We start from the raw sequence: 13,985 nt of genomic DNA, 5'->3' as shown, positions 1-13,985 counted from the left end.
GTGTGTATATCTTGTTGTGTTTGTGTATATATGTGTGTGTCTGTGTATGGTTGTTTGTTTGTGTGTGCGTGTATATATGTGTGTAGGTGAGTAGAAGTATTGTTATTGTTCACATTGATAACTGTTTTTTTATGTTGTTGCAGATTTTGATGTACCGATTGGACTACATCTTCGATTCGTTGGACTACTGCGTAGATCTACGTTTTTTCAAATTTTAATAAAATGGTTAACGAGGGTTTTGTTGGGGATTTCTTATTTCAATAAAAAAGAATTGTCTTTGTGTTTTTTTTTAAACTTTATTAGTGCCTAGATAATGGCAGTTGGCTGATTGACAGCGTCCATTATTAAGGCGGTACTTAGTGTTAGCCGGTGCAGAGGCTAGCACTAACCACCCATTATTACCCCGGTACCCACCACCACCAGGGGTGCCGGGAAGAGCTTGGTACGATCCAGTACCCGACCATCTGTTGTGATGGTCGGGTACTGGGGCGGCCGTAGGCTGGTATTATGAGGCTGGGAAGGGCCAAAATCAGTGGACCTTCCCACCCTTGTAATGCTAGGCTGCTGCTGCTGTGTTGTATCGGGCTGGTTATAAAAATGGGGGGGACCCCCACGTCGTTTTTTTTTTGAATTTAACAAATTTAGCAATAGACGGGTCCCCCACATTTTTACTAACCAGCCATATACAAGGCCGCAGCAGTCTGGCATTACATTGGTGGGAAGGGCCACTGGTTTTGTCCATTCCCAGGCTAATAACACTGTGTTGTATGTGGCTGGTTATGATAAATTGGGTGAAACCCCATGTCTTTTAAAAAAAAAAAATTTAAATAAATAATTAAAAAAAATGACGTGGGGTCCCCCCCACTTTTATAACCAGCCAGATACAACACAGCAGCAGCAGCAGCCTAGCATTACAAGGGTGGGAAGGTCCACTGTTTTTGGCCCTTCCCAGCCTCATAATACCAGCCTGCGGCCGCCCCAGAGCCCGACCATCACAACAGATGGTCGGGTACTGGATCGTACCTGGCTCTTCCCGGCACCCCTGGTGGTGGTGGGTACCGGAGTAATAATGGTGGTTAGTGTTAGCCTCTGCACCGGCTAACACTAAGCCTCGCCTTAGTAATGGATGTTGTCACTCAGACAGCGGCCATTACTAAAGTGGTAGTAATAAAATTTGAAAAGAAAAATACAAAGATATAGATAAAATATTTTATTGAAATAAAGCACCCCCAACACAACCCTCATTAACCATTTTATTGTAGAAAAAAAAACGTCATCTAAGTAGTCCTCGAAACCGACGTAGTCCAAACACCAAACCTGTAAAAAAAAAAATGAAATAAAACATGTCGTAGGCTTAGATTCAGTTTAATGTGTGATACTGACTGTTATACCATGTATAGAAGCCTGCCACAAAGTTGACTTAGATACAGGGCGCCAGCAGACAGTATCATACATGGCCATACATACATATATACAAACATACATACAAGCATGCACATATATACATGCAAATATACATACATGCAAACATACACACATATATACATGCAAACTATCATACATACATGCATACACACACACACACACACACACATGAAAACATACATACATACAAACAAACATGCAAAGATACATACATACATATATACAAGCATGCACAAATATACATGCAAACATAAATACATGCAAACATAATTACATACATGCACATATATATAAACATACATGCAAACATACATGCAAAAATAAAAACATGCAAACATACATACATGCACATATATACATACATACATGACAACATACATACAAACATACATGACAACATACATACATACATGCAAACATACATACACACATGCAAACATATATACATGCAAACATACATACAAACATGCACATGTATACATACATGCCAACATACATGCAAACATACATGCACATATATACATACATACATGCATGCAAATATATACATGCAAATATACATACATACACACATGCACATATATACATACATGCCAACATACATGCACATATATACATACATGACAACATACATATATATATATATACACACACATGCAAATATACATACAAACATGCATACATACATGCAAACATACATTCATGCAAACACACATACATGCAAACATACATACATTCATGCAAACATACATACATACAAATATACATACACACATGCACATATATACATACATACATACATGACAACATACATACATACATACATGACAACATACATGCAAATATACATACAAACATGCACATATATACATACATGCCAACATACATGCACAGATATACATACATGACAACATACATACATGACAACATACATACATGCCAAAAATAATAATAATAATACGTTCATACTTACTTTCCTCCTGTCCGGCCTCCAGCGATGACGTTTCATCCATGTCGCCGCTGCAGCCTGTGATTGGCTGCAGAGGCGGTCACGTGGGATGAAGCGTCATCCTGGCGTGCGTGACCGCCACTACAGCCTGTGATTGGCTGCAGCGGCGAAAGGGATGAAACGTCATCGCTGGAGGCCGGACAGGAGGAAAGTAAGTACGAACGTATAATTTTTATTTTTTTATTACATTTATTAAAATTGTATTTTCCGCGCGCCGAGCATGTACTGTGAAGGTTGCTGAAAGAGTTAGTTCAGCCCATTAACTCTATCAGCACCCTGGACAGTAGCATGCTCGGCGCACGTAAGTGACAGGTTCGGTCCGAACTAGTTCGGTCCGAACCGAACTTTTTTGTGAAATTCGGCGAACTAGACGAACCGAACTTTTGATAAGTTCGCTCATCTCTAGTTCAGTGTCTTTTAATGTGCTGCTACTACTCACCCATGTCAATAAAAAGGGTAAATTTTTGGAGGGCTTGTGAAAAGTCATTGCTTGTTGCTTTTACATCCATGTATGGAAGAACCCCGGCAGGCATCTGCCAAAAAAAAGGGTCAATTTTTGGAGGGCTTGTGAAAAGCCATTGCTTGTTGCTTTTACATCCATGTATGGAAGAACCCCGGCAGGCATCTGCCAAATAAAAGGATACATTTTTGGAGGGCTTGTGAAAAGCCATTGCTTGTTGCTTTTACATCCATGTATGGAAGAACCCCGGCAGGCATCTGCCAATAAAAAGGGTACATTTTTGGAGGGCTTGTGAAAAGCCATTGCTTGTTGCTTTTACATCCATGTATGGAAGAACCCCGGCAGGCATCTGCCAATAAAAAGGGTCAATTTTTGGAGGGCTTGTGAAAAGCCATTGCTTGTTGCTTTTACATCCATGTATGGAAGAACCCCGGCAGGCATCTGCCAATAAAAAGGGTCAATTTTTGGAGGGCTTGTGAAAAGCCATTGCTTGTTGCTTTAATGCTTTTCCATCTATGTATGGAAGAACCCCGGCAGGAATCTGCCCAAAAAAAGGGTACATTTTTGGAGGGCTTGTGAAAAGCCATTGCTTGTTGCTTTAATGCTTTTACATCTATGTATGGAAGAACCCCGGCAGGCATCTGCCAAAAAAAAGGGTCGATTTTTGGAGGGCTTGTGAAAAGCCATTGCTTGTTGCTTTTACATCCATGTATGGAAGAACCCCGGCAGGCATCTGCCAAAAAAAAGGGTCAATTTTTGGAGGGCTTGTGAAAAGCCATTGCTTGTTGCTTTTACATCCATGTATGGAAGAACCCCGGCAGGCATCTGCCAATAAAAAGGGTCAATTTTTGGAGGGCTTGTGAAAAGCCATTGCTTGTTGCTTTTACATCCATGTATGGAAGAACCCCGGCAGGCATCTGCCAATAAAAAGGGTCAATTTTTGGAGGGCTTGTGAAAAGCCATTGCTTGTTGCTTTAATGCTTTTACATCTATGTATGGAAGAACCCCGGCAGGCATCTGCCAAAAAAAAAGGGTCAATTTTTGGAGGGCTTGTGAAAAGCCATTGCTTGTTGCTTTTACATCCATGTATGGAAGAACCCCGGCAGGCATCTGCCAATAAAAAGGGTCAATTTTTGGAGGGCTTGTGAAAAGCCATTGCTTGTTGCTTTAATGCTTTTACATCTATGTATGGAAGAACCCCGGCAGGCATCTGCCGAAAAAAAGGGTACATTTTTGGAGGGCTTGTGAAAAGCCATTGCTTGTTGCTTTTACATCCATGTATGGAGGAACCCCGGCAGGCATCTGCCAAAAAAAAGGATACATTTTTGGAGGGCTTGTGAAAAGCCATTGCTTGTTGCTTTTACATCCATGTATGGAAGAACCCCGGCAGGCATCTGCCAATAAAAAGGGTACATTTTTGGAGGGCTTGTGAAAAGCCATTGCTTGTTGCTTTTACATCCATGTATGGAAGAACCCCGGCAGGCATCTGCCAAAAAAAAGGGTCAATTTTTGGAGGGCTTGTGAAAAGCCATTGCTTGTTGCTTTTACATCCATGTATGGAAGAACCCCGGCAGGCATCTGCCAATAAAAAGGGTCAATTTTTGGAGGGCTTGTGAAAAGCCATTGCTTGTTGCTTTTACATCCATGTATGGAAGAACCCCGGCAGGCATCTGCCAATAAAAAGGGTCAATTTTTGGAGGGCTTGTGAAAAGCCATTGCTTGTTGCTTTAATGCTTTTACATCTATGTATGGAAGAACCCCGGCAGGCATCTGCCAAAAAAAAAGGGTCAATTTTTGGAGGGCTTGTGAAAAGCCATTGCTTGTTGCTTTTACATCCATGTATGGAAGAACCCCGGCAGGCATCTGCCAATAAAAAGGGTCAATTTTTGGAGGGCTTGTGAAAAGCCATTGCTTGTTGCTTTAATGCTTTTACATCTATGTATGGAAGAACCCCGGCACGCATCTGCCAAAAAAAAGGGTAAATTTTTGGAGGGCTTGTGAAAAGCCATTGCTTGTTGCTTTTACATCCATGTATGGAAGAACCCCGGCAGGCATCTGCCAAAAAAAAGGGTACATTTTTGGAGGGCTTGTGAAAAGCCATTGCTTGTTGCTTTTACATCCATGTATGGAAGAACCCCGGCAGGCATCTGCCAAAAAAAAGGGTAAATTTTTGGAGGGCTTGTGAAAAGCCATTGCTTGTTGCTTTAATGCTTTTACATCTATGTATGGAAGAACCCCGGCAGGCATCTGCCAAAAAAAAGGGTCAATTTTTGGAGGGCTTGTGAAAAGCCATTGCTTGTTGCTTTTACATCCATGTATGGAAGAACCCCGGCAGGCATCTGCCAATAAAAAGGGTCAATTTTTGGAGGGCTTGTGAAAAGTCATTGCTTGTTGCTTTTACATCCATGTATGGAAGAACCCCGGCAGGCATCTGCCAAAAAAAAGGGTACATTTTTGGAGGGCTTGTGAAAAGCCATTGCTTGTTGCTTTTACATCCATGTATGGAAGAACCCCGGCAGGCATCTGCCAAAAAAAAGGGTCAATTTTTGGAGGGCTTGTGAAAAGCCATTGCTTGTTGCTTTTACATCCATGTATGGAAGAACCCCGGCAGGCATCTGCCAAAAAAAAGGGTACATTTTTGGAGGGCTTGTGAAAAGCCATTGCTTGTTGCTTTTACATCCATGTATGGAGGAACCCCGGCAGGCATCTGCCAAAAAAAAAGGATACATTTTTGGAGGGCTTGTGAAAAGCCATTGCTTGTTGCTTTTACATCCATGTATGGAAGAACCCCGGCAGGCATCTGCCAAAAAAAAGGGTCAATTTTTGGAGGGCTTGTGAAAAGCCATTGCTTGTTGCTTTTACATCCATGTATGGAAGAACCCCGGCAGGCATCTGCCATAAAAAAGGGTCAATTTTTGGAGGGCTTGTGAAAAGCAATTGCTTGTTGCTTTTACATCCATGTATGGAAGAACCCCGGCAGGCATCTGCCAATAAAAAGGGTAAATTTTTGGAGGGCTTGTGAAAAGCCATTGCTTGTTGCTTTTACATCCATGTATGGAAGAACCCCGGCAGGCATCTGCCAAAAAAAAGGGTCAATTTTTGTAGGGCTTGTCAAAAGCCATTGCTTGTTGCTTTTACATCCATGTATGGAAGAACCCCGGCAGGCATCTGCCAAAAAAAGGGTCAATTTTTGGAGGGCTTGTGAAAAGCCATTGCTTGTTGCTTTTACATCCATGTATGGAGGAACCCCGGCAGGCATCTGCCAAAAAAAAGGGTACATTTTTGGAGGGCTTGTGAAAAGCCATTGCTTGTTGCTTTTACATCCATGTATGGAAGAACCCCGGCAGGCATCTGCCAATAAAAAGGGTCAATTTTTGGAGGGCTTGTCAAAAGCCATTGCTTGTTGCTTTTACATCCATGTATGGAAGAACCCCGGCAGGCATCTGCCAAAAAAAAAGGGTAAATTTTTGGAGGGCTTGTGAAAAGCCATTGCTTGTTGATTTTACATCCATGTATGGAGGAACCCCGGCAGGCATCTGCCAAAAAAAGGGTCAATTTTTGGAGGGCTTGTGAAAAGCCATTGCTTGTTGCTTTTACATCCATGTATGGAAGAACCCCGGCAGGCATCTGCCAATAAAAAGGGTAAATTTTGGAGGGCTTGTGAAAAGCCATTGCTTGTTGCTTTTACATCCATGTATGGAAGAACCCCGGCAGGCATCTGCCAAAAAAAAGGGTCAATTTTTGGAGGGTTTGTGAAAAGCCATTGCTTGTTGCTTTTACATGCATGTATGGAAGAACCCCGGCAGGCATCTGCCAAAAAAAGCGTCAATATTTGGAGGGCTTGTGAAAAGCCATTGCTTGTTGCTTTTACATCCATGTATGGAAGAACCCCGGCAGGCATCTGCCAAAAAAAAGAGTAAATTTTTGGAGGGCTTGTGAAAAGTCATTGCTTGTTGCTTTTACATCCATGTATGGAAGAACCCCGGCAGGCATCTGCCAAAAAAAAGGGTCAATTTTTGGAGGGCTTGTGAAAAGCCATTGCTTGTTGCTTTTACATCCATTTATGGAAGAACCCCGGCAGGCATCTGCCAAAAAAAGCGTCAATATTTGGAGGGCTTGTGAAAAGCCATTGCTTGTTGCTTTTACATCCATGTATGGAAGAACCCCGGCAGGCATCTGCCAAAAAAAAAGGGTCAATTTTTGAAAGGCTTGTGAAAAGTAATTGCTTGTTGCTTTTACATCCATCTATGGAAGAACCCCGGCAGGCATCTGCCAAAAAAAGCGTCAATTTTTGGAGGGCTTGTGAAAAGCCATTGCTTGTTGCTTTTACATCCATGTATGGAAGAACCCCGGCAGGCATCTGCCAATAAAAAGGGTCAATTTTTGGAAGGCTTGTCAAAAGCCATTGCTTGTTGCTTTCACAACCATGTATGGAAGAACCCCGGCAGGCATCTGCCAATAAAAAGGGTCAATTTTTGGAGGGCTTGTCAAAAGCCATTGCTTGTTGCTTTTACATCCATGTATGGAAGAACCCCGGCAGGCATCTGCCAATAAAAAGGGTCAATTTTTGGAGGGCTTGTGAAAAGTCATTGCTTGTTGCTTTTACATCCATGTATGGAAGAACCCCAGCAGGAATCTGCCAATAAAAAGGGTCAATTTTTGGAGGGCTTGTGAAAAGCCATTGCTTGTTGCTTTTACATCCGTGTATGGAAGAACCCCGGCAGGCATCTGCCAAAAAAAAGGGTCAATTTTTGGAGGGCTTGTGAAAAGCCATTGCTTGTTGCTTTAATGGTTTTACATCTATGTATGGAAGAACCCCGGCAGGCATCTGCCAAAAAAAAACTGTCAATTTTTGTAGGGCTTGTGAAAAGCCATTGCTTGTTGCTTTTACATCCATGTATGGAAGAACCCCAGCAGGCATCTGCCAAAAAAAGGGTCAATTTTTGGAGGGCTTGTGAAAAGCCATTGCTTGTTGCTTTTACATCCATGTATGGAGGAACCCCGGCAGGCATCTGCCAAAAAAAAGGGTACATTTTTGGAGGGCTTGTGAAAAGCCATTGCTTGTTGCTTTTACATCCATGTATGGAAGAACCCCGGCAGGCATCTGCCAATAAAAAGGGTCAATTTTTGGAGGGCTTGTCAAAAGCCATTGCTTGTTGCTTTTACATCAATGTATGGAAGAACCCCGGCAGGCATCTGCCAAAAAAAAGGGTAAATTTTTGGAGGGCTTGTGAAAAGCCATTGCTTGTTGCTTTAATGCTTTTACATCTATGTATGGAAGAACCCCGGCAGGCATCTGCCAATAAAAAAGGGTACATTTTTGGAGGGCTTGTGAAAAGCCATTGCTTGTTGATTTTACATCCATGTATGGAAGAACCCCGGCAGGCATCTGCCAATAAAAAGGGTCAATTTTTGGAGGGCTTGTCAAAAGCCATTGCTTGTTGCTTTTACATCCATGTATGGAAGAACCCCGGCAGGCATCTGCCAAAAAAAAAGGGTAAATTTTTGGAGGGCTTGTGAAAAGCCATTGCTTGTTGATTTTACATCCATGTATGGAGGAACCCCGGCAGGCATCTGCCAAAAAAAAGGGTCAATTTTTGGAGGGCTTGTGAAAAGCCATTGCTTGTTGCTTTTACATCCATGTATGGAAGAACCCCGGCAGGCATCTGCCAAAAAAAGGGTCAATTTTTGGAGGGCTTGTGAAAAGCCATTGCTTGTTGCTTTTACATCCATGTATGGAAGAACCCCGGCAGGCATCTGCCAATAAAAAGGGTAAATTTTTGCAGGGCTTGTGAAAAGCCATTGCTTGTTGCTTTTACATCCATGTATGGAAGAACCCCGGCAGGCATCTGCCAAAAAAAAGGGTCAATTTTTGGAGGGCTTGTGAAAAGCCATTGCTTGTTGCTTTTACATGCATGTATGGAAGAACCCCGGCAGGCATCTGCCAATAAAAAGGGTCAATTTTTGGAGGGCTTGTGAAAAGCCATTGCTTGTTGCTTTAATGCTTTTACATCTATGTATGGAAGAACCCCGGCAGGCATCTGCCAAAAAAAAGGGTCAATTTTTGGAGGGCTTGTGAAAAGCCATTGCTTGTTGCTTTAATGCTTTTACATCCATGTATGGAAGAACCCCGGCAGGCATCTGCCAAAAAAAAGGGTCAATTTTTGGAGGGCTTGTGAAAAGCCATTGCTTGTTGCTTTTACATGCATGTATGGAAGAACCCCGGCAGGCATCTGCCAATAAAAAGGGTCAATTTTTGGAGGGCTTGTGAAAAGTCATTGCTTGTTGCTTTTACATCCATGTATGGAAGAACCCCGGCAGGCATCTGCCAAAAAAAAGAGTAAATTTTTGGAGGGCTTGTGAAAAGCCATTGCTTGTTGCTTTTACATCCATGTATGGATGAACCACGGCAGGCATCTGCCAAAAAAAAGGGTAAATTTTTGGAGGGCTTGTGAAAAGCCATTGCTTGTTGCTTTTACATCCATTTATGGAAGAACCCCGGCAGGCATCTGCCAAAAAAAGCGTCAATATTTGGAGGGCTTGTGAAAAGCCATTGCTTGTTGCTTTTACATCCATGTATGGAAGAACCCCGGCAGGCATCTGCCAAAAAAAAGAGTAAATTTTTGGAGGGCTTGTGAAAAGTCATTGCTTGTTGCTTTTACATCCATGTATGGAAGAACCCCGGCAGGCATCTGCCAAAAAAAAGGGTCAATTTTTGGAGGGCTTGTGAAAAGCCATTGCTTGTTGCTTTTACATCCATTTATGGAAGAACCCCGGCAGGCATCTGCCAAAAAAAGCGTCAATATTTGGAGGGCTTGTGAAAAGCCATTGCTTGTTGCTTTTACATCCATGTATGGAAGAACCCCGGCAGGCATCTGCCAAAAAAAAAGGGTCAATTTTTGAAAGGCTTGTGAAAAGTAATTGCTTGTTGCTTTTACATCCATCTATGGAAGAACCCCGGCAGGCATCTGCCAAAAAAAGCGTCAATTTTTGGAGGGCTTGTGAAAAGCCATTGCTTGTTGCTTTTACATCCATGTATGGAAGAACCCCGGCAGGCATCTGCCAATAAAAAGGGTCAATTTTTGGAGGGCTTGTCAAAAGCAATTGCTTGTTGCTTTTACATCCATGTATGGAAGAACCCCGGCAGGCATCTGCCAATAAAAAGGGTAAATTTTTGGAGGGCTTGTGAAAAGTCATTGCTTGTTGCTTTTACATCCATGTATGGAAGAACCCCGGCAGGCGTCTGCCAAAAAAAGCGTCAATTTTTGGAGGGCTTGTGAAAAGCCATTGCTTGTTGCTTTTACATCCATGTATGGAGGAACCCCGGCAGGCATCTGCCAAAAAAAAAGGATAAATTTTTGGAGGGCTTGTGAAAAGCCATTGCTTGTTGCTTTTACATCAATGTATGGAAGAACCCCGGCAGGCATCTGCCAAAAAAAAGGGTCAATTTTTGGAGGGCTTGTGAAAAGCCATTGCTTGTTGCTTTTACATCCATGAATGGAAGAACCCCGGCAGGCATCTGCCATAAAAAAGGGTCAATTTTTGGAGGGCTTGTGAAAAGCAATTGCTTGTTGCTTTTACATCCATGTATGGAAGAACCCCGGCAGGCATCTGCCAAAAAAAAGGGTAAATTTTTGGAGGGCTTGTGAAAAGCCATTGCTTGTTGCTTTTACATCCATGTATGGAAGAACCCCGGCAGGCATCTGCCAATAAAAAGGGTCAATTTTTGGAGGGCTTGTGAAAAGCCATTGCTTGTTGCTTTAATGCTTTTACATCTATATATGGAAGAACCCCGGCAGGCATCTGCCAAAAAAAACTGTCAATTTTTGTAGGGCTTGTGAAAAGCCATTGCTTGTTGCTTTTACATCCATGTATGGAAGAACCCCGGCAGGCATCTGCCAAAAAAAGGGTCAATTTTTGGAGGGCTTGTGAAAAGCCATTGCTTGTTGCTTTTACATCCATGTATGGAGGAACCCCGGCAGGCATCTGCCAAAAAAAAGGGTACATTTTTGGAGGGCTTGTGAAAAGCCATTGCTTGTTGCTTTTACATCCATGTATGGAAGAACCCCGGCAGGCATCTGCCAATAAAAAGGGTCAATTTTTGGAGGGCTTGTCAAAAGCCATTGCTTGTTGCTTTTACATCAATGTATGGAAGAACCCCGGCAGGCATCTGCCAAAAAAAAGGGTAAATTTTTGGAGGGCTTGTGAAAAGCCATTGCTTGTTGCTTTAATGCTTTTACATCTATGTATGGAAGAACCCCGGCAGGCATCTGCCAAAAAAAAAGGGTAAATTTTTGGAGGGCTTGTGAAAAGCCATTGCTTGTTGATTTTACATCCATGTATGGAGGAACCCCGGCAGGCATCTGCCAAAAAAAGGGTCAATTTTTGGAGGGCTTGTGAAAAGCCATTGCTTGTTGCTTTTACATCCATGTATGGAAGAACCCCGGCAGGCATCTGCCAATACAAAGGGTAAATTTTTGCAGGGCTTGTGAAAAGCCATTGCTTGTTGCTTTTACATCCATGTATGGAAGAACCCCGGCAGGCATCTGCCAAAAATAAGGGTCAATTTTTGGAGGGCTTGTGAAAAGCCATTGCTTGTTGCTTTTACATCCATGTATGGAAGAACCCCGGCAGGCATCTCACAAAAAAAAGGGTCAATTTTTGGAGGGCTTGTGAAAAGCAATTGCTTGTTGCTTTTACATCCATGTATGGAAGAACCCCGGCAGGCATCTGCCAAAAAAAAAGGGTCAATTTTTGGAGGGCTTGTGAAAAGCCATTGCTTGTTGCTTTTACATCCATGTATGGAAGAACCCCGGCAGGCATCTGCCAATAAAAAGTGTTAATTTTTGGAGGGCTTGTGAAAAGCCATTGCTTGTTGCTTTAATGCTTTTAGATCTATGTATGGAAGAACCCCGGCAGGCATCTGCCAAAAAAAAGGGTCAATTTTTGGAGGGCTTGTGAAAAGCCATTGCTTGTTGCTTTTACATCCATGTATGGAAGAACCCCGGCAGGCATCTGCCAAAAAAAGGGGTACATTTTTGGAGGGCTTCTGAAAAGCCATTGCTTGTTGCTTTTACATCCATGTATGGAAGAACCCCGGCAGGCATCTGCCAAAAAAAAGGGTCCATTTTTGGAGGGCTTGTGAAAAGCCATTGCTTGTTGCTTTTACATCCATGTATGGAAGAACCCCGGCAGGCATCTGCCAATAAAAAGGGTCAATTTTTGGAGGGCTTGTGAAAAGCCATTGCTTCTTGCTTTAATGCTTTTACATCTATGTATGGAAGAACCCCGGCAGGCATCTGCCAAAAAAAAGGGTAAATTTTTGGAGGGCTTGTGAAAAGCCATTGCTTGTTGCTTTTACATCCATGCATGGAAGAACCCCGGCAGGCATCTGCCAAGAAAAAGGGTCAATTTTTGGAGGGCTTGTGAAAAGCCATTGCTTGTTGCTTTTACATCCATGTATGGAAGAACCCCGGCAGGCATCTGCCAATAAAAAGCGTCAATTTTTGGAGGGCTTGTGAAAAGCCATTGCTTGTTGCTTTAATGCTTTTACATCTATGTATGGAAGAACCCCGGCAGGCATCTGCCAAAAAAAAGGGTCAATTTTTGGAGGGCTTGTGAAAAGCCATTGCTTGTTGCTTTTACATCCATGTATGGAAGAACCCCGGCAGGCATCTGCCAAAAAAAGGGTCAATTTTTGGAGGGCTTGTGAAAAGCCATTGCTTGTTGCTTTTACATCCATGTATGGATGAACCCCGGCAGGCATCTGCCAATAAAAAGAGTAAATTTTTGGAGGGCTTGTGAAAAGCCATTGCTTGTTGCTTTTACATCCATCTATGGAAGAACCCCGGCAGGCATCTGCCAAAAAAAAGGGTAAATTTTTGGAGGGCTTGTGAAAAGCCATTGCTTGTTGCTTTAATGCTTTTACATCTATGTATAGAAGAACCCCGGCAGTCATCTGCCAAAAAAAAGGGTCAATTTTTGGAGGGTTTGTGAAAAGCCATTGCTTGTTGCTTTTACATCCATGTATGGAAGAACCCCGGCAGGCATCTGCCAAAAAAAAGGGTAAATTTTTGGAGGGCTTGTGAAAAGCCATTGCTTGTTGCTTTAATGCTTTTACATCTATGTATAGAAGAACCCCGGCAGTCATCTGCCAAAAAAAAGGGTCAATTTTTGGAGGGCTTGTGAAAAGCCATTGCTTGTTGCTTTTACATCCATGTATGGAAGAACCCCGGCAGGCATCTGCCAAAAAAAAGGGTCAATTTTTGGAGGGCTTGTGAAAAGCCATTGCTTGTTGCTTTTACATCCATGTATGGAAGAACCCCGGCAGGCATCTGCCATAAAAAAGGGTAAATTTTTGGAGGGCTTGTGAAAAGCAATTGCTTGTTGCTTTTACATCCATGTATGGAAGAACCCCGGCAGGCATCTGCCAATAAAAAGGGTAAATTTTTGGAGGGCTTGTGAAAAGCCATTGCTTGTTGCTTTTACATCCATGTATGGAAGAACCCCGGCAGGCATCTGCCAATAAAAAGGGTCAATTTTTGGAGGGCTTGTGAAAAGCCATTGCTTGTTGCTTTTACATCCATGTATGGAAGAACCCCGGCAGGCATCTGCCAAAAAAAAGGGTACATTTTTGGAGGGCTTGTGAAAAGCCATTGCTTGTTGCTTTAATGCTTTTACATCTATGTATGGAAGAACCCCGGCAGGCATCTGCCAAAAAAAAGGGTCAATTTTTGGAGGGCTTGTGAAAAGCCATTGCTTGTTGCTTTTACATCCATGTATGGAAGAACCCCGGCAGGCATCTGCCAATAAAAAGGGTCAATTTTTGGAGGGCTTGTGAAAAGTCATTGCTTGTTGCTTTTACATCCATGTATGGAAGAACCCCGGCAGGCATCTGCCAAAAAAAAGGGTCAATTTTTGGAGGGCTTGTGAAAAGCCATTGCTTGTTGCTTTTACATCCATGTATGGAAGAACCCCGGCAGGCATCTGCCAATAAAAAGGGTAAATTTTTGGAGGGCTTGTGAAAAGCCATTGCTTGTTGCTTTAACATCCATGTATGGAAGAACCCCGGCAGGCATCTGCCAATAAAAA

This window comes from Rhinoderma darwinii, unplaced genomic scaffold (genome assembly GCF_050947455.1).
Source record: "Rhinoderma darwinii isolate aRhiDar2 unplaced genomic scaffold, aRhiDar2.hap1 Scaffold_92, whole genome shotgun sequence".
Lineage (NCBI taxonomy): Eukaryota > Metazoa > Chordata > Amphibia > Anura > Rhinodermatidae > Rhinoderma > Rhinoderma darwinii.
The sequence above is the reverse complement of the archived record's forward strand: the minus strand, read 5'-3'. Positions refer to the sequence as shown.